We start from the raw sequence: 19,076 nt of genomic DNA on the forward strand, positions 1-19,076 counted from the left end.
CCATTCCTTCTGTTTCTGTATGTATGATTGGACTGATTAATATGCTACCGTTATCTGCAAAAGGACTAATTTTGCTTGTTATATGTCAGATGAAGGATTGTTTTCTTATATGAGGAACAACGGTGGATCTTAGATTGAGCCTTGGAGATCCCTATAAATGATTTCTCCCCAGTCAGAATTATGTCCCCAGATACTAAGTAGAGCTTTCTGCAATCTTTTGCTTACATATGGCATTATCCATTGGCTGCCTTAGTCATCAATCCGATAAAACTTCAGTTTATCTAGGAGAGGACTGTGATTCACATAGTCAAATGCATTAAACAGATAGCAGAAAATACCAACCGGTGCTACGTTATTAATTAATGCTTGTAAAACCTGGTGAGTAAACACATTTTTAGACGCTTGTATTCCCTTTGGCCTGCTTCATTTGCTGACTTTTTTTTATATTTTCTCGTTTTGTCAGTTAAATTCAATATATCTTGTCTCACCCAACGATTTTTACTAGGCATTATATTTTTACATATTTTATCCTCTGCTGCCTTCACTCATCTCTCAAAGCTACCCATTCTTCCTCTACTATATTCCTTTCCCCTGTTCTAGTCAATCGCTTCCTGATGCTTCATCTGAAACTCTCAACAAGCTTTAGTTCCTTCAGTTTATCCACTTCCCATCAATTTACTACATTTTGCAATTTCTTCACTTGTAATCTACAGTGCGTAAGCAATAAAATTGTGTTCTGAGCCCACATCAACCGCTGGAAATGTCTTGCAGCTTAAAAACTGGTTCCGAAATCTCTGTCTTACCATTGTATAATCTGTCTGAAACCTTCTGTTGTCTCAAGGTCTCTTCCACTTACACAGCCTTCTTTCATGAACTTTAAACCAAGTTATAGCAATGATTAAATTATGCTCAGTGCAAAATTCTAGCATGCGGCTTCTTCTTTCATTCCTTTCCCCTAGCTTATATTCATTTAATATTCCTCCTGTGGTGTCACCGCCAGACACCACACTTGCTAGGTGGTAGCTTAAATCGGCCGCGGTCCATTTAGTACATGTCGGACCCGTGTGATCGCAGACTGAGCGCCATCACAAGGCAGGTCTAGAGATACGGGATAGCACTCGCCCAGTTGTACGACGACTTTGCTAGCGACTACACTGACGAGGCTTTCTCTCATTTGCCGAGAGACAGTTAGAATAGCCTTCAGCTAAGTCCATGGCTACAACCTAGCAAGGCGCCATTAGCCTTACATAGTTTGATAGTTATCGTATGAAATGTCTCATCAAGAATGCTGTATTCACATCAAAGAATAAAAGACAAGTATTCGAGGAGCTGCATACTTTTCTTATTAGAATTCACTACTTATCCTGTTCCAGAATTCACGCCCGTCTGCGTTAGATAGCATGCCTTTCGGCCTCCTTTATCTACAAGGTGTTGGCACATTTACCAACACATCATTGGCGACGAGGGAAACGTGTTCTTTCTAATTGCTTACATTTACTTGTGTCATGGCTTCGCCAGATGTACTGTCCGAATTTTATCGCTTGCAGAATCAGCAGACGCAGGCGTTATTGGATGCCCTTGGACAGCTTGTCCAGGGTCAACGTGCCATTCAAACCGATGCGGCAGCCGCCGCTTCACCGCTCCCGCAGCCACAACATGCAGTTGCACCGCAGTTTCGCAATTTTGATGCACAGCACGAGACCTGGACTGAGTGGTCACGCCAGTTTGGATTTCATCTCGCCGCCTACAGAATTCAAGGTAACGAGCGGCAGCCTCATTTATTGTCGTGTGTAAGGGTGCAAACGTACCGTGTGGTAGTGAATTTGTTTCCCCGACGCGACGTAGCAACTCTGTCCTACGAAGAAATTTTGTCGGCATTGGATGCCTATTTCAAAGACACAGTTAATGCAGTTGCAAAAAGGTATACGTTCTTTCGTACAAAACGTATGGCCGGTCAAACTAATAGGGAGTGGGTTGCAACATTGCAAGGCCTTACAAGGGATTGTTTATTTGAGTGTGAATGTGGACTCCCTTATTCAGATACAATGGTACGCGATGCAATTGCACAGAACGTTTCTGATGTTCGCATACGGGAACAGATTTTGAAACTAGTTAATCCCTCCCTTCAGCAAGTGATAGACATATTGGATAGACAAGACACACTTGACTGTGCTCAGGAATCTTTTGAAACTTCGCCAGCAGTGTGTAACATTAACCGGCCCGTCGGGCGCGCTGCGCGGCCTGGTAAACTGCCCTCGCGCACGTCTGCGCAGCTGCCGCCACGCTCTACACCAGGTGTGCCGCGCCAGCACACAACTGCAGTGAAATCATGCCCGCGGTGTGCTACTAGACATTCGCGTGAAAATTGCCCGTCACGCCAAGCTATTTGCTTTTTCTGTAATAAGAAAGGACATGTTCAAAGTGTTTGCCAGAAAAAGCTCAGATCAGACACTCTTAATCATTCCAGGCCCTTTGCTTCGCGCTGGAATCGAACCAAGGACGCTCAGACTCGTGAACCTTCGCCCATGGACATTCATGTAGTTAATTCCGCTTCGTCCAGTGCCACTTTCTCTAACAGTGACTGTGTTCGTCCCACAAAAAGTGTGTGTTGACGTCGCTGGAAATCACGTCAAGTCGCAAGTGATGCTGTACCTGTATCAGTTCAAATTGCACGAGACAGTCGCTCTTGTCGTCAGCAGGACAATAAACTTTTTTGTAGATTTGGACTTTAATGGCAAGATCATACCATTCCAGCTCGATACCGGAGCTGCAGTTTCATTGCTCAATCATGACACGTACGTACAACTGGGCAAACCTCCGTTGCGTGCCGCAAATGTTCAGTTAAAAAGTTATTCAGAACAGCAGATCCCTGTGTTTGGACAGTGCAGCCTTCTTGCAACATACAAGGGACAAACAAAACTTGTGTCATTTTACGTTCTTCGTTCTTCTTCTGCAGTGAACTTGTTTGGCTTAGATTTATTTCAGTTGTTTAACATGTCTATTGTAAATCAGGTCCTATCAGTGAATCAGACTGTGCCTTCAGACAGTGTTTCTCGTCTGTGTGAAGAATTTGCAGACATTTTTGCACCGGGCCTTGGTTGCGCTAAGAAATATGAAGCACACTTGGAACTGAAAGTAAATGCGCAACCGAATTTTTTCCGAGAGCGCAATGTTCCTCACGCATTGCGTGATGAGGTCGCAAGAACATTACACGATTTCGAATCACAAGGTGTGAGTGAATGTGCGCAATGCCTCTTCCCTTTCAGCTCCGCTTCATCGCTTATGCCGTACAGGTGTTCCGTTCGTCTGGACGACGGAATGCGAACGCGCCTTTCGCCAGTTGAAATCGGCGTTGCTTTCAAATACTTGCCTTACGCCATTCGATCCCCGGAAACCCCTTTTGTTGATGGTAGATGCATCGGATTTCGGGATCGGTGCTGTGCTTGCGCACAAAGTTGGCTCGCATGATCGCCCTATTGCCTTTGCGTCCAAATTGCTCTCGTCTGCGCAAAGAAATTATTCCCAGATAGAGAAAGAAGCTTTAGCTCTCATGTTTGGTGTTACTAAGTTCCATGATTTCTTGTATGGTCGTCACTTTACCATCATCACAGACCACAACCCTTTGACATCGCTTTTTCATCCGAACAAGCCTGTACCTCCGCGTACAGCGCAGAAATTCATTCGCTGATCTATTTTCCTCTCGCAGTACCGCTACGATATCTTGTATCGGTCCACTGCTAAGCACGGGAACGCCGATGCGTTGTCCCGTTTGCCTGTTGCTGAGGATAAAGCATTCGATTCTTCTGAACTTGCTTGCATGTTCATTGATTCGGAAACCGATGAAGTGGTCGAATCGTTTCCGATTGATTTTCGTCGTGTAGCTACAGCCACAGCTGCTGTCCCTGTCCTTGCTACCATTTTGCGTTTTGTTGCTACGCAATGGCCTTTGTCAAAGTCTCGGATCGAGGATCCGTTAGTTCGCAGATTTTTTGCTCATAGGGAGAGACTTTTTGTACGACGTGGTGTTTTGTTGTTGCGTTCTGATAATGATCTGTCCAGAGTCGTGGTCCCACGTTCGTTACAGTCCTCTGTTTTACGGCTTCTTCACCAAGGACATTGGGGTAAAGTGCGAACGAAACAACTTGCTCGTCAGCACTGTACTTGGTTCGGAATCGATGCTGCGATTACGAATATGTGCTCTTCTTGCATGGCGTGTGCCGAACACCAATCCGCACCGCCGCGGAAAGTCTTTGCATGGCCAAAAGCCACTTCCCCTTGGCAACGCTTGCACAGCGATTTTGCTGGTCCATTCTGGAATGCTCGATGGTTGGTTCTGGTAGATGCCTTCGGTAATTTTCCTTTTGTTGTCCGGATGTCTTCCACGACGTCCTCTGCCACCATCCAAGCGTTGTCTGCTATCTTTTGCATTGAAGGTCTTCCGCAGACTATTGTTTCCGACAATGGCCCACAATTCATGTCCGCAGAATTTCAGTCATTCTACCAGGCCAATGGTATTCAACATGTGACATCCGCGCCGTTTTCGCCTCAGTCAAACGGTGCCGCTGAACGATTGGTCCGCACTTTCAAGTCACAGATGTTGAAGTTGAAAGAGTCGCATTCTCGGGAGGACGCGTTGTTGCTCTTTTTGTCATCGTATCGCTCTCAGAACCGAGATGGTCGCTCGCTGGCTGAGTTGGTCCACGGTCGTCCTCATCGAACCTTGATGTCTTTGCTACATCCGCCGCATCAGGTTCCTGTGCAGCGGCAGCCACCTGCTTTTGCTCCAGGCGACGTTGTATTCTATCGCAACTATCGAGGTTCACGGCGTTGGCTCGCAGGGCGCATTCTTCGCTGCCTCGGCCGCGCGATGTATGTGGTTTTGGGGGCCTCTGGTGAGGTGCGTCGGCATCTCAATCAGCTGCGCCTCTGTCGTCGTGCGGGTTCTGCCGCTCCCCGCCGCCTGTTCTCCCGCCGGCGCCGCCCGCACTCGACGCTTCGCTGCAGCCGCCAAGCGCCTCCCTGGATCACGCGCCACCGATCGCGTCCCGTGACCAGCTGTCCTCCGCCATGGAACTCTTGCCCGCTCCGGACCACATGATGTCATCGCGCGTCGGGTACCCCGACGCAATGGAGGTCGACCCTTCGGCCCCTCCTGTCTCATTACGGGCGCATACACCGCATGTTGACGTGCACCCTGGACTAGGTGTTCAGGCGTTTCCTAGCTCCCCTCGGACCGAATGGCCGGGTGCGGGTGGCACGGCCTAGACTGTTGTTAGGCTCCCCACCTCATCGCATACGTCAACATGGGGTCCTCCCCACGGCGGGCGGAAGCCTTATAACACGACCGTTCGCCGATTTGCGGGAGAGGAATGTGGTGTCACCGCCAGATACCACACTTGCTAGGTGGTAGCTTAAATCGGCCGCGGTCCATTTAGTACATGTCTGACCCGCGTGTCGCCACTGTGTGATCGCAGACCGAGCGCCACCACAAGGCAGGTCTCGAGATACGGGATAGCACTCGCCCAGTTGTACGACGACTTTGCTAGCGACTGCACTGACGAGGCTTTCTCTCATTTGCCGAGAGACAGTTATAATAGCCTTCAGCTAAGTCCATGGCTACGACCTAGCAAGGCGCCATTAGCCTTACATAGTTTGATAGTTATCGTATGAAATGTCTCATCAAGAATGCTGTATTCACATCAAAGAATAAAAGATAAGTATTCGAGGAGCTGCATACTTTTCTTATTAGAATTCACTACTTATCCTGTTCCAGAATTCACGCCCGTCTGCGTTAGATAGCGTGCCTTTCGGCCTCCTTTATCTACAAGGTGTTGGCACATTTACCAACACATCACCTCTTTCTCTCGCTTTTCCTACTATCGAATTTCAGTCCCTCATCACTATTAAGCTTTCGTCTCCCGTGAGTATCTGAATAATTTGTTTCGTCTCATCATCATACATTTCTTCAGTCCCTTCTTCATCTACGGAGCTAGTTGGCACATGAACTTGTACTACTGTGGTGTGTATTGGCTTCGTGTCTGTCTTGACTACAATAATGCATTCACTATGCTGTTCATAGTAGCTTATTCCTATTTTCTTATTCTCTGTCAGCTCGGGTACCCGGCTTCACCCAGGGAATTGGCATGAGATTGTGTTGTAGCTGAAATAAAAGGATAAACTTGAAAGTATAATAAAAACATTATTGAAAACGTATTGTGATTATTTATAACGTTTGTTAAAGTATTACAGTACTTGTTATCCGGCGTATATATGAGCAAATTTTTCGAATTTCCTACTAGAGAGCAAGCTACGTGTAGTTGACTGTGAGAGAAGCGGGAGTCATTGAGGTTGATGTCGCAATATTTTGAAGTTTGTCCTTGTGCATTGTTAATTGTAAATCTGTAGGCTAATTTGATTACAATTTTCAGCCTTTTAAATTGAAATGGCTGTTCAATAGAGATCAGTGGTATTCTGGGGATAAATAATGTGTGTTCTTTGGACTTTCCAGTCATAAGTTCGGCGTCGATGATGTTATTCGATACCTGTTTGACGATCGTACTTGTTCCATAACAAAGTTTTGATGAGATTTCTGAGTAGTATGATCGAAAATCCAGTTTTAAGTGAAAGGCAGTGTAATGGCATTCCTAGTACTTGCAAAGAGTTTAGAAATTCTGTAGGGAAGATCACACTTCCTTCAACGTTTACCATCGTATCGATCGATCTGTATATTCTCTCTTCACCGGGAATTTTCTTTTGAATATTTAAGTTGATATCGTTGACAATACTATTTTTAGTTACCTAAATTGCCCTTTCAAACAGCCAGTCCGGATTGATACAGTTGTGAACAATGTTTGGGTAAGTTTGGTCGATGAGTGCTTTTTCAGCAGTGGCTATGTTGCAAACATCTCTGTTGAGTTCAATGAGGCCGGTCGTTTGGTCACTGGGATAAGGGCCTTGCCTATTTTTAAAAGCTGTTCAGCAAAGGGTGCTGTTGTTTCATCTTTCAATAGTTTAACTTTCATATTTTTTGTTAGCCACAGTATTTGTATGTGTGTCCAGAGACGTGATTTTTCAAATATTCATCGATCTCGTCTGCTGGTATTGACTTGGGGATAACTGGAAGTTTTTGCCGAAAATCTGCTAATAGTATGAGTAGAGCTCCTCCCCTCACTTCAGAGTTTCCTCGCAAGTCTTGCAATGTTCTGTTTATGGCTTCGAGTGATTTTTTTACGTGCCATGGTGCATTCGTTGCAGGAGATTATTTTAGCTTGCTTTAAAAGTTCATCCCGTACAGATGCTCTTGAGATTTTACATACCAGGAAGTATTCTTCGGCTGTAGGGCGGAATCGGCAGTTCGTCCTCCTTCCATAAGTATGTGTGCAATGCAACACGATGCGAATGAAAGTACGATGTGTTGTTTAGCACGTATTTCCGCCAGCATTAGATTTATTAGAAACTTTTTGCCGGTGCCGCCTGGTGCGTCCATGTAAATGATACTGTCAGTCGTGTAGTCGATCCTATACTTGATAACATTGTAAACTTCATTTTGATTGTCATTGTAGCGTTCTCGCTTCCCACGCCCGGGTTCCCGGGTTCGATTCCCGGCGGGGTCAGGGATTTTCTCTGCCTCGTGATGGCTGGGTGTTGTGTGCTGTCCTTAGGTTAGTTAGGTTTAAGTAGTTCTAAGTTCTAGGGGACTTATGACCACAGCAGTTGAGTCCCATAGTGCTCAGAGCCATTTGAACCATTTTTTTGATTGTCATTGAGTAGTGGTTTGTTGTGAGCGACGTACTGAAGTACTTCGGTGACGCTGTAGCTTCTTTCGTTTGCAATCGAGTTTTAGCAGGCTGATAGCATCTTTTCATGGTGCTTGCATCTCAAACTGTACTAAGGTCTGGCTGTTTATTGCCAAACATTTATCTTCTAGGCGACCGAGTGTTTCATAGAACACATCGTCGTTGAACACGAAGGTCAGTTCAGGATGAACTTGTTGGACTCGGTACAGTATATTCTCATTCATACTCTCGCTGAATGAGTCCCATAGCTGTTTTTGATTCGATAGGTTACATGTTGTGCGAATTATGGCGAATAAGTTTCTCATTTGTCGGCTAAGGCTGTGAGTGAAGCTTCTTGTAGTGTTAATTCCCAGTGGTTCTCTTTTTCCAGTAGTCTTAAGCATCGGCATGCTTCTCTGTACGTCTGCCATAGGTAACAGTCTCGAGATCTGTGGAACTAGTTGATGTCCGTATTTCGTTTAGTAGCGTCCAGAGATAGAAACATGCGTCGTTGTTCGGATGTACGGTATACATTTTGACAAGTGCGCCTGTTTTCATGATTCCTGGATGATTTTCAACTCGAATTCCTTGGTCTCGTCGTTGGAAGATTTTTCTTGTTGTGTTCCACGTATAATAGGTAAGGACGTCTACATACATCTACATCTACATATACATTTATACTCCGCAAGCTACCCAACGGTCTGTGGTGGAGGGCACTTCACGTGCCACTACCACTACATCCCTTTCCTGTTCCACTCGCGTATGGTTCGCGGGAAGATCGACTGCCGGAAAGCCTCCGTGCGCGCTCGAATCTCTCTAATTTTGCATTCGTGATCTCCTAGGGAGGTATAAGTAGGGGGAAGCAATATATTCGATACCTCATCCAGAAACGCACTCTCTCGAAACCTGGACAGCAAGCTACACCGCGATGCACAGCCACTTGAGTTTGCTGAACATCTCCTTAACGCTATCACGCTTACCAAAAAACCCCGTGACGAAACGCGCCGCTCTTCTTTGGATCTTCTCTATCTCCTCTGTCAACCCGACCTGGTACGGATCCCACACTGGGGAGAAATACTCAAGTATAGGCCGAATGAGTGTTCTGTAAGCGACATCCATTGTTGATGGGCTACATTTTCTAAGGACTCTCCCAATCAATCTCAACCTGGCACCTGCCTTACCAACAATTAATTTTATATGATCATTCCACTTCAAATCGTTCCATACGCATACTCCCAGATACTGCTACCAGTGTTTGTTCCGCTATCATATAATCATACAATAAAGGATTCTTCTTTCTATGTATTTGCAACACATTACATTTGTCTATGTTAAGGGTGAGTTGCCACTCCCTGCGCCAAGTGCCTATCCGCTGCAGATCTTCCTGCATTTCGCTGCAATCTTCTAATGCTGCAACTTCTCTGTATACTACAGCATCATCCGCGAAAAGCCGCATGGAACTTCCGACACTATCTACTAGGTCATTTATATATATTGTGAAAAGCAATGGTCCCATAACACTCCCTGTGGTACGCCAGAGGTTACTTTAACGTCTGTAGACGTCTTTCCATTGAGAACAACATGCTGTGTTCAGTTTGCCAAAAGCTCTTCAATCCAGCCACACAGCTGGTCTGATATTCCGTAGGCTCTTACTTTATTTATCAGGCGACAGTGCGGAACTGTATCGAACGCCTTCCGGGAGTCAAGGAAAATAGCATCTACCTGGGAGCCCGTATCTAATATTTTCTGGGTCTCATGAACAAATAAAGCGAGTTGGGTCTCACACGATCGCTGTTTCCGGAATTCATGTTGATTCCTACAGAATAGATTCTGCGTTTCCCATGCCCGAGGGAGGACTCACTCGAACCTCCGCCAGGACCAGCTGCACAGTCCATGACTGCAGCGCCTTAGTCAGCTCGGCTAATCCCGCGCGGCTTGGGCAATTACAGAAAGGGCAACAGCCCCAAAGGGTGCGGGGCGAAGTCAGGACATGCGGAGACCAAGCAGCAAACGGTATTGCAATTGTAAACTTTCGAAGCTGCGTTGGTAAAGTACCGGAACTTCAAGCACTGATAGAAAGCAAAGGGCATGTAGACGATGCTGCAAATGGTGAGCTCTGCTTTTATCCCGCTAGCGAGACTGGCAGTCTTCACCAAATCAGATAGCCGCCAGAAGCCAGAGAGGATTTCCTCCGATCCATAGCGACACACTTCGTTGGTGCCGACATGAGCGACCACCTGCAGATAGGTGCACCCTGTACCCTTCATGGCATCCGGAAGGACTCTTTCCACATCTGGAATGACTCCTCCCGGTATGCACACGGAGTGCACATTGGTTTCCTTCCCCTGCCTTGCAGCCATATCCCTAAGGGGCCCCATTACGCGTCTGACGTTGGAGCTCCCAACTACCAGTAAGCCCACCCTTTGCGACCGCCCGGATCTTGCAGACTGAGGGGCAACCTCTGGAACAGGACAAGCAGCCATATCCGGCCTAAGATCAGTATCAGCCGGAGACAGATCCTGAAACTGGTTCGTCAGACAAACTGGAGAGGCCTTCCGTTCAGCCCTCCGGGATGTCTTTCTCCCCCTGCCACACCTCGACTTCCCACTCTATCACAAGTGAGGGGTCAACCTCAATGTGGGCAGTATCCCGGGCAGCCACAGCCATAGTCCGAACGGGGGATACTTGGGACGAGCTGGCCGTCCCCGACAAACCCCCGTCTGGACCCCTACAGTGATGCCCATTGGCAAGAGCCTCAAGCTGTGTGACCGAAGGCAACACTGCCTGAAGCTGGGAGCGAAGGGATGCCAACTCATCCTGCATCCGAACACAGCAGTCGCAGTCTCTATCCATGCTAAATACTGTTGTGCAAAGAACGTCTGAACTAATCTACAGAGAGCACAAACAATTCGACACAAAATTTAAACGATTATTAAAATACAAGATTGCCTAGTAAATGCAGTAATGCTGCTACTTGCGCACTGTTGACACACTGCTCGGCGGCAGAAGGAGACTACGCGAATTTACACTATTCAGTACTAAAACGCGATGCTGCAACTCTCAAATACTATAATACGCCCGAAATTTATGAATTAAACAATGCAAGTACCTAAAAACACGCAAAGAAATTAAGAAACTATGTAACAAATAAGTGAACTAAGAGTATACGACTTGCTGCTGGCAGCTGCTTATTCAATGGCGGCAGGGAGCATATAATAATGTTTTCGCGAATGGATCCGTTTGGCACACTTGGTAAAAAGTTGATGATGTTCTCTTCTGAGATGGATCGCTTCAGTTTTTTTGGCGGTGTCTTTTGTGAAGTCAACTCTCTGTCTATTCTCCAAACGTAATGCTAGATGTTGCACAGTTGGTTCTCGTTCGTGTACTGGAAAACCGAAAATCCGCTAGCATGCTTCGTTGTTATTGATGTATCTTCCCATTTGGTACATGAGGATCTCGTCGTTTCTGTCTTTCACTACCTTTGTTCACATACAGACATATTTGATAGCTTTCACTGATTTGCAGTATTCTCCATTTATGTGTGCTTGGAACATTTTGCAAAGCTGTGTGTTACATGACACTGCCCATTGATCATCTATTTCCAGTTATTCACTGCCTCGTATTCGTATTTTTGCTACGCAATTAACAAACGTAGCACTCTCATGTGGAAATCAGAGTTTGTTTCTTTAAATGGTTTATTCGTTATTTCTCTTCCTCACATCCTTACAAATGTTTCTCCGAAGTTTCGTACGTTTATTCGTTTATCATGGGGATCCTCTCAAGAAGAATTATTTTGAACAAATTTATAAATGTATCAGAATCAATTTTTCTTTCTCTTGAATTTGCTGATTTTCTGCCATGAACGTGTCTCACACCGACAATAATGTATCTCTTCATGTCGGCGACGAACTGACTTCCCTTTTCAAATAATCAGTAAATCACGATTTGGTGAATGAAGTAGATCAAGCTTATCACCATATTCTCCTATTTGGTATATTATCAAGTTAAATTCCTTCAAGACGTGTATTTCCATTTCAGAAGCCTTCTTTCACAGTACTGGAACGGGAAACCCTCTTTTTAGAGACCTCCCTCCTCGTTTAAACTTAAGACTTGTAAAAAAGTTTTCATTTGTTGGATAATATACTAAATCCACTCAACTTTCAGTGAGGCTCTAGTCGAGTAGGGTTTGAAATTTGTTTCTTTTTCTCCGAATATGTCCTAGTAAAAAGACTCAACAGACTTTCGTGCAACGCAAAACCTCCAGAACCAACAATCAACACACAAATATGTATTTTCTCCAATAACAGTATTATTTCAGAATCGTGCTTGTATAATAGGAATGTCTGTGGTGTACAGCAGCAATTAGCCACAATTTATTTTTGGTACATCTTTTTAAAAAAGAGAAACATTGCCAGTTTCGAATTTACGCTTTCATCATCAGACGTATTGTATGCATTTACAAAATCGTATGATGCAATGGTTCACAGAATAGTTGCCGAAATATTAGGTGTCGGAACGTCGCTCTTCATCACACAATCGCCTGACCCCCCCCCCCCCCCCCCCCGCATACTACTTCCTATCTGTAAATCAGCACTGTGGGGATTATAACCTCCTGGCTGCCATAGAATGAGAGACACGGATGAAATGGAATTTCTACCCCTGACCTTTGCACTGCCCTGAATGACAGGGGTGTTATGTCTGTAGTATCAACATAAATTGCAGGGGATACACTCGTGGATGGGTACGGCCAAGCAGAGAGAATTACACTATGCGATCAAAAGTATCAGAACACCCAGCTGAAAATGACTTACAACTTCATGGCGACCTCTACCTGTAATGGTGGAATTCAGTATGCTTGCTGCGCTAGTGTCAGTCCTAGTTGATGGAAAGGGAAATTTTATCAAAATTCAATGAAGGCGGGGTTGGGCGATGAAATCTGGGGCCACTGGCAGAGTATGGTAACAGACGACAGCCAGCAGGCCAGGCAAGGTAAACATGGCACTGGCGGGTGCAGAGCTGTGACGGTGGCATTGCATGCACGATTTGTTTTGATTGGAGCAACAAGGAGGCGGGAAACTGTAGCGTTGCTTGAAGTTATTGTGATGTATGAGGCGGGGCTCTAGGCCAGAGTCAGGAGGGTGATTTGTAAGTGGCTTATGTGTGTGAAATTATCCCTGCCATATTTTCTTTCTCTCGCTGACACTACGTCAGAAGCAAGGGAAAAACCAGTATAAATAGACGGGCAATTTTAGCTCGGGACAGAGTGTGCCAGGTAATTCAAGTGTCGGGATGGACCTGTGATGGTCTACGCTTATAGGGGCCAGTCTATCAGCAATGTTATAAGTATACGACATAAACTTGTACTTTGTTTCTATGTACTTGTTCAGGCTATATTCCGCCTCCAGGGACACAACACCACGGCAGGACAGAACGGCAGCCTGGAACTTGGAGCTCACATGGTCTGCCTGAAAGAGGGCAGTCACAGCGGTCTGCAGCAGGTCCAGAAGGGTCTCGGTTCCACTCCAGTCTATGGGCCACATCACTTCCCCGGTGGCGCACAGGGGTCCGGGTGAGGCATACGCTGCGGGAGGCACAGCAACGCTGTGACAGCACCAGAGACGGCGGCGGCGGCGGGTGTTGCCATCCAGCAAGTACCACTAGCGGCAAGTTGCGGCACAGCGGCCAGGACGGTGCGGGTTCGGTCTGGTGCTGCCTGGGAGCAGCGGCAGCCCGAGGGCCATGGGTGACCAATACATCCACCTTCGTCCCATGATCGGACAGAGCATGCCAAAAGGGGCAGGGGGCGGCGAGGACCAGGGACTGTAGCAGTCTCTGGAATCATGGGCAGCTACGCTGTGCAAGATGCGACGCATCGGCGGCAGCGACCAGGAGAGCGCGGCCGACTTCCAGCCGAGCGGCCTTGATGACAGCAGCAGCACCGTGGGCCTACCAGGAGTTGCTGAGCCGGCTGGACTCATGGGACAGCGCTGCGGGCGGCACACTGACAATACGCTGCACCCATCAAATACTGTAAATTAGCTGAATAAAGAAATGCTATCGAATATCGCTGTATCACTCTGCACTGCCCCTTGACGCTCTTGAACATGCTCGGCCTCCAGACGAAATACAGGGCGGTGGGTACCGGCATCAGTTCGACCATCTGGAGTCCCACGTTCGACCCCCCTGAACCCGCAACATGGTGTTCGCCCACCTTTAGCCTTGATGACAGCTTACACTGTCACAGGCATTCGATCAATCAGAAGCTGGAAGGTTTCTTGGGGAAAGGCAGCCCATTCTTCATGGAGCGCTGCACTGAGTAGAGGTATCGATGTCGGTCGGTGAGGCATAGCACGAAATCGGCGTTTCAAAACATCCCAAAGGAGTTCTGTAGGATTCAGGTCAGGATTCTGTGCACGCCAGTCCATTACAGGGATGTTATTGTCGTGTTACCACTCCGCACAGACCGTGCATTATAAACAGGTGCTCGATCGTGTAGAAAGATGCAGTCGCCATCCCCAAATTGCTCTTCAACAGTAGAAAGCAAGAAGGCACTTAAAACATAAATGTAGGCCTGTGCTGTCCGTACCCACACCTTGCCATCCGATCGCTACATTATGTACCATGATTCGTCGCTCCACACAACGTTTTTCCACTATTGAGTCGTCCAACGTTTACGCTCCTTACATCAAGCGCGGCGTCGTTTGACATTTACCGGCGTGATGTGTGGCTTATGAGCAGCCGCTAGACCATGAAACCCCAGTTTTCTCGACTCCCGCCTAACTGTCCCAGTACTTTCAGTGGATCCTGATGCAGTTTGGAATTCCTGTGTGATGGTCTGGATAGATGTCTGCCTACTACACATTACGACCACCCTCAACAGTCGGCAGTCTCTGTCAGTCAACAGATGTGGTCGACCTGTATGCTTTTATGCTGATAGTGTCCCTTCACGTTTTCACTTCACTATCACATAGGAAACAATGGATCTAGGGAAGTTTAGGAGTGTGGAAATCTCTCGTACAGACGTACGACACAAGTGACACCCAATCACCTGACCATGTTCGAAGTCCGTGAGTTCCGCGGAGAGACCCATTCTGCTCTCTTACGATGTCTACTGAGGACGCTGATATAGATTACCTGGCAGTAGGTGGCAGCACAATGCACCTAATATGAAAAACGTATGTTTTTGTCGATGTGTGGATACTTTAGATCACATAGTGCATCAGCAGGAGAGGGGGAAGAATGAGGAGGGGGAAGAGGAGTTGGACAGGCATGGGAATAGGACATATTCAGAGAGTGGGAGGAAGAGGAGATGGAGAGACAGAGGGAGTGGAAAGGAGGAGATGCACAGATAGAAGTGAGAGGATATCGGCAGAGAGGATTGGGAGGAGATGGACAGAGAGAGAGGAGAAAGAGGACAGAGAGTGGGTGGAGGAGGAGATTTGTTCAGTATACAGGGTGAACATTAATAAAACCGACAAACTGCGAGGACGGATTCCTGACAGGGATTAGAGGAAAACAGGTACAAGGAGCATATGTCCAGAAATGCGTCGTGTCCCAGTAGATGGCGCTTACTAATGAAAGTTCCCCTGGCCACCCGCCATGTGTTCCCTGTGGGTTGCAGGCTGTATGACTGACGCAGCGCACTCTAAGCAGTAGAATGATTTGGTATTCATGTTGGGAACAAGTCGAGATGGTATCAGTGTACAGCCAAGCAAATAGAAACGGTGGAGAGGCAGCGCGGCTATACCAGAACAAGTATCCTCACAGACACCAGCTACGTTTCAAGTCCTTTTCGGGCGTTTGTGAGATCCTGGGGCCTTTCAGACAAACGTGCTGGGAGGCGGCTGACTGTACCTCCACCAGATTTTAGGACCAAGTTCCGCCCCTTGAACGTTTCCATTTGCTTGACCGTGCACAAACACCATCTCGTCTTACCCGACGTGAATACCAGACCATCCAGCCGCTTACAGTACGTTGCGTCAATCTCGCAGTCTGCAACATCCAATGAATACACGAAATGTGGTCACCGGAACTTTCATTTGTCAACGACATCTACCGCAGCAACGATGCATTTCCGGACAGATATTCGTAAGGCCTTTCTTCCTCCGTTTCCTGTCAAGAATCAATCCCTGGAGTTTGTCACTTTCATTAATGTTCACCCTATACATTCCATAGGTGTACGCAGGCTAAATCACAGCAGAAACAGAGTGAATATATAAATTCGAAACCTCTAACAGTTCTTTTTCAATGAAGTAAATTACATTCAATTTGTGGCTGCTTGCTGCAGTACACTCCCGAAATTCAGTTTTAAACACAAGAGGCTGCCTCTAAGTATGTACAACAAGCCACTTAGGATTTGCTGTAACTCAAAGAATGAATTCACGTGAACACAGGTGAGGAGGACACAGTTAAGATTAAATGTGATGGAGAATGATCGATGGGTTAAGCACTACAAAGACCTATGGTGCCAGCAGGTGCAGAAGAGTATGGCGAACCCGAAAAAAAGACCTCATTATACTGCAAGAGCTTCAGAAATTCCTGAGAGAAATGAAAAACAGAAAAGCAACTGGAACAGATAAAAACAAATGTAGAGCTATTAAAATGAAGGCATAATGAAGAAGATAACTAAGTAATGGAAAATAGCCAAAGTAATTTGTATGTTCAAGAAATATGACTAGCAAAGTCGTAAAAATTTAGTAGGCTTCTCAAGTAAATACATAATTTATATGCAACAGTGATAAACAGTAGACTTACAGCAATTCCGGATGTTCTGATTAGTTAAGAACAGATAAGATTTAGAAAAGGAAGATCAATCACAGACTGATGCTTCGTTTCGATTCTGAGGGGCGGTGTGTCTGAAGTATTTTCCTCAGCCATTCGTCAAAAAATCGTTTAATTTCAACGCTGGGTCTCTCGGTTCTTATCTCCATCGCAGAACCGGCAAAAGTGGGTGAATTGTGGGTAAGAAGGGCTGTGACGACCTCCCTATTGTGTGACAGGTTCACGGTGGCGTTGAGCAGAATTGTGATGAAATTTAGTGCCAATGTGACATCATTCACCCACTTTACACGGCACATGAACTTCTGAGCTCTAACATTTATTCCGCCTTCGTCGACACCTTGCTATTTGAAACGTCTTAGATCCCAAGGGTAATGTCTCAGGGCGCCATTGTTTTGAACCATTACAAAACGAAGAAGTTTTTGAGCCAAATTTCAAACTTTTCCGCTATACTTCAGTGTCGTTGCATTGGGTGATAATATCAAGCTCTTTGTTGATTTCATTCACAGAGGCTGAAGATTGTGCTCAAACTCGGGGTGTCTGGGACCTGTCTCTTGCTTTTATTTTTCAAGCTCTGCAGCTCTTCTTCTCCTTACGTCTGGCAGAACTCTGCTCAAAAGCTGATAGATCAGATTTACTGGGCTGGGATAAGATGTCCTGTAATGAGAGGACCTGTCTCTTTCGAGGCTACATTTACATCTTTCGCACGAGTAATCGCCGAACAACGGCCTCATTATCCGCAAACGAGTACCACAAATACGAAGCATCCGTGCGAAGGACCGTGGATTGTGCTCCCCATCTGCTGTTAACCAGCTTTCAAATTACGTCGTTTCGAAAGCATACTTTCATTTCTGTACTCACACAGCGTTACTTATAGGTTACATAGCAATCAAGCTTGATTCCCAGATATTTAGGGCTAGAGTTACAACAACATGAAAGACAATAAACAGGGTGATTCAAAAAGAATACCACAACTTTAAAAATGTGTATTTAATGAAAGAAACATAATATAACCTTCTGTTATACATCATTACAAAGAGTATTTAAAAAGGTTTTTTTTTCACCCAAAAACAAGTTCAGAGATGTTCAATATGGTCCCCTCCAGACACACAAGCAATATCAACCCGATACTCCAACTCGTTCCACACTCTCTGTAGCATATCAGGCGTAACAGTTTGGATAGCCGCTGTTATTTCTCGTTTCAAATCATCACTGGTGGCTGGGAGAGGTGTCCGAAACACCATATCCTTCACATACCCCCATAAGAAAAAATCTCAGGGGGTAAGATCAGGGCTTCTTGGAGGCCAGTGATAAAAAATGAAATGTCGTGTGACGAGGGCCTCCCGTCGGGTAGACCGTTCACCTGGTGCAAGTCTTTCGATTTGACGCCACTTCGGCGACTTGCGCGTCGATGGGGATGAAATGATGATGATTAGGACAACACAACACCCAGTCCCTGAGCAGAGAAAATCTCCGACCCAGCCGGGAATCGAACCCGGGCCCTTTGGATTAACAGTCTGTCGCGCTGACCACTCAGCTACCGGAGGCGGACGGAGGCCAGTGATGAAGTGCTGTGTCACGGGCTGCCTGGCGGCCGATCCATCGCCTCGGGTAGTTGACGTTCAGGTAGTTACGGACAGATAAGTGCCAATGTGGTGGCGCTCCATCCTGCTGAAATATGAACTGTTGCGGTTCTTGTTCGAGCTGAGGGAACAGCCAATTCTCTAACATCTCCAGATACTGTAGTCCAGTTGCAGTTGCACCTTCTAAGAAAAAGGGACCAAAAACTTTATTGGCTGAAATGGCACAGAAAACGTTCACCTTAGGCGAGTCACGTACATACTGAGTTGTTTCCCGCGGATTCTCAGTGCCCCATATACAGACATTGTGACGGTTGACTTTCCCGTTAGTGTGGAAAGTTGCTTCATCACTAAACACAATCTTTGAAACGAAAGATTCATCTGTTTCCATTTGAGCAAGGATAAAATCACAGAAATCGATTCTTTTAATCTTATCAGCTGCAGACAGTGCTTGACCCAATTTCAGACGATAAGTTTTCATAACTAATCTTTTTCGTAGGACTCTCCATACAGTTGATTGTGGAATTTGCGGCTCTCTGCTAGCTCTGCGAGTCGATTTTCCTGGGCTGCGAACAAATGCTTGCTGTATGCGTGCTACATTTTCATCACTCGTTCTCGGCCGTCCAGAACTTTTCCCTTTGCACAAACACCCATTCTCTGTAAACTGTTCATACCAACGTTTAATACACCACCTATCAGGAGGTTTAACACCATACTTCGTTCGAAATGCACGCTGAACAACTGTCGTCGATTCACTTCTACCGTACTCAATAACACAAAAAGATTTCTGTTGAGTGGTCGCCATCTTAGCATCAACTGACGCTGACGCCTAGTCAACAGCGCCTCAAGCGAACAAATGTACAACTAAATGAAACTTTATAGCTCCCTTAATTCGCCGACAGATAGTGCTTAGCTCTGCCTTTTGTCGTTGCAGAGTTTTAAA

This window comes from Schistocerca serialis, chromosome 9, assembly GCF_023864345.2.
Source record: "Schistocerca serialis cubense isolate TAMUIC-IGC-003099 chromosome 9, iqSchSeri2.2, whole genome shotgun sequence".
Lineage (NCBI taxonomy): Eukaryota > Metazoa > Arthropoda > Insecta > Orthoptera > Acrididae > Schistocerca > Schistocerca serialis.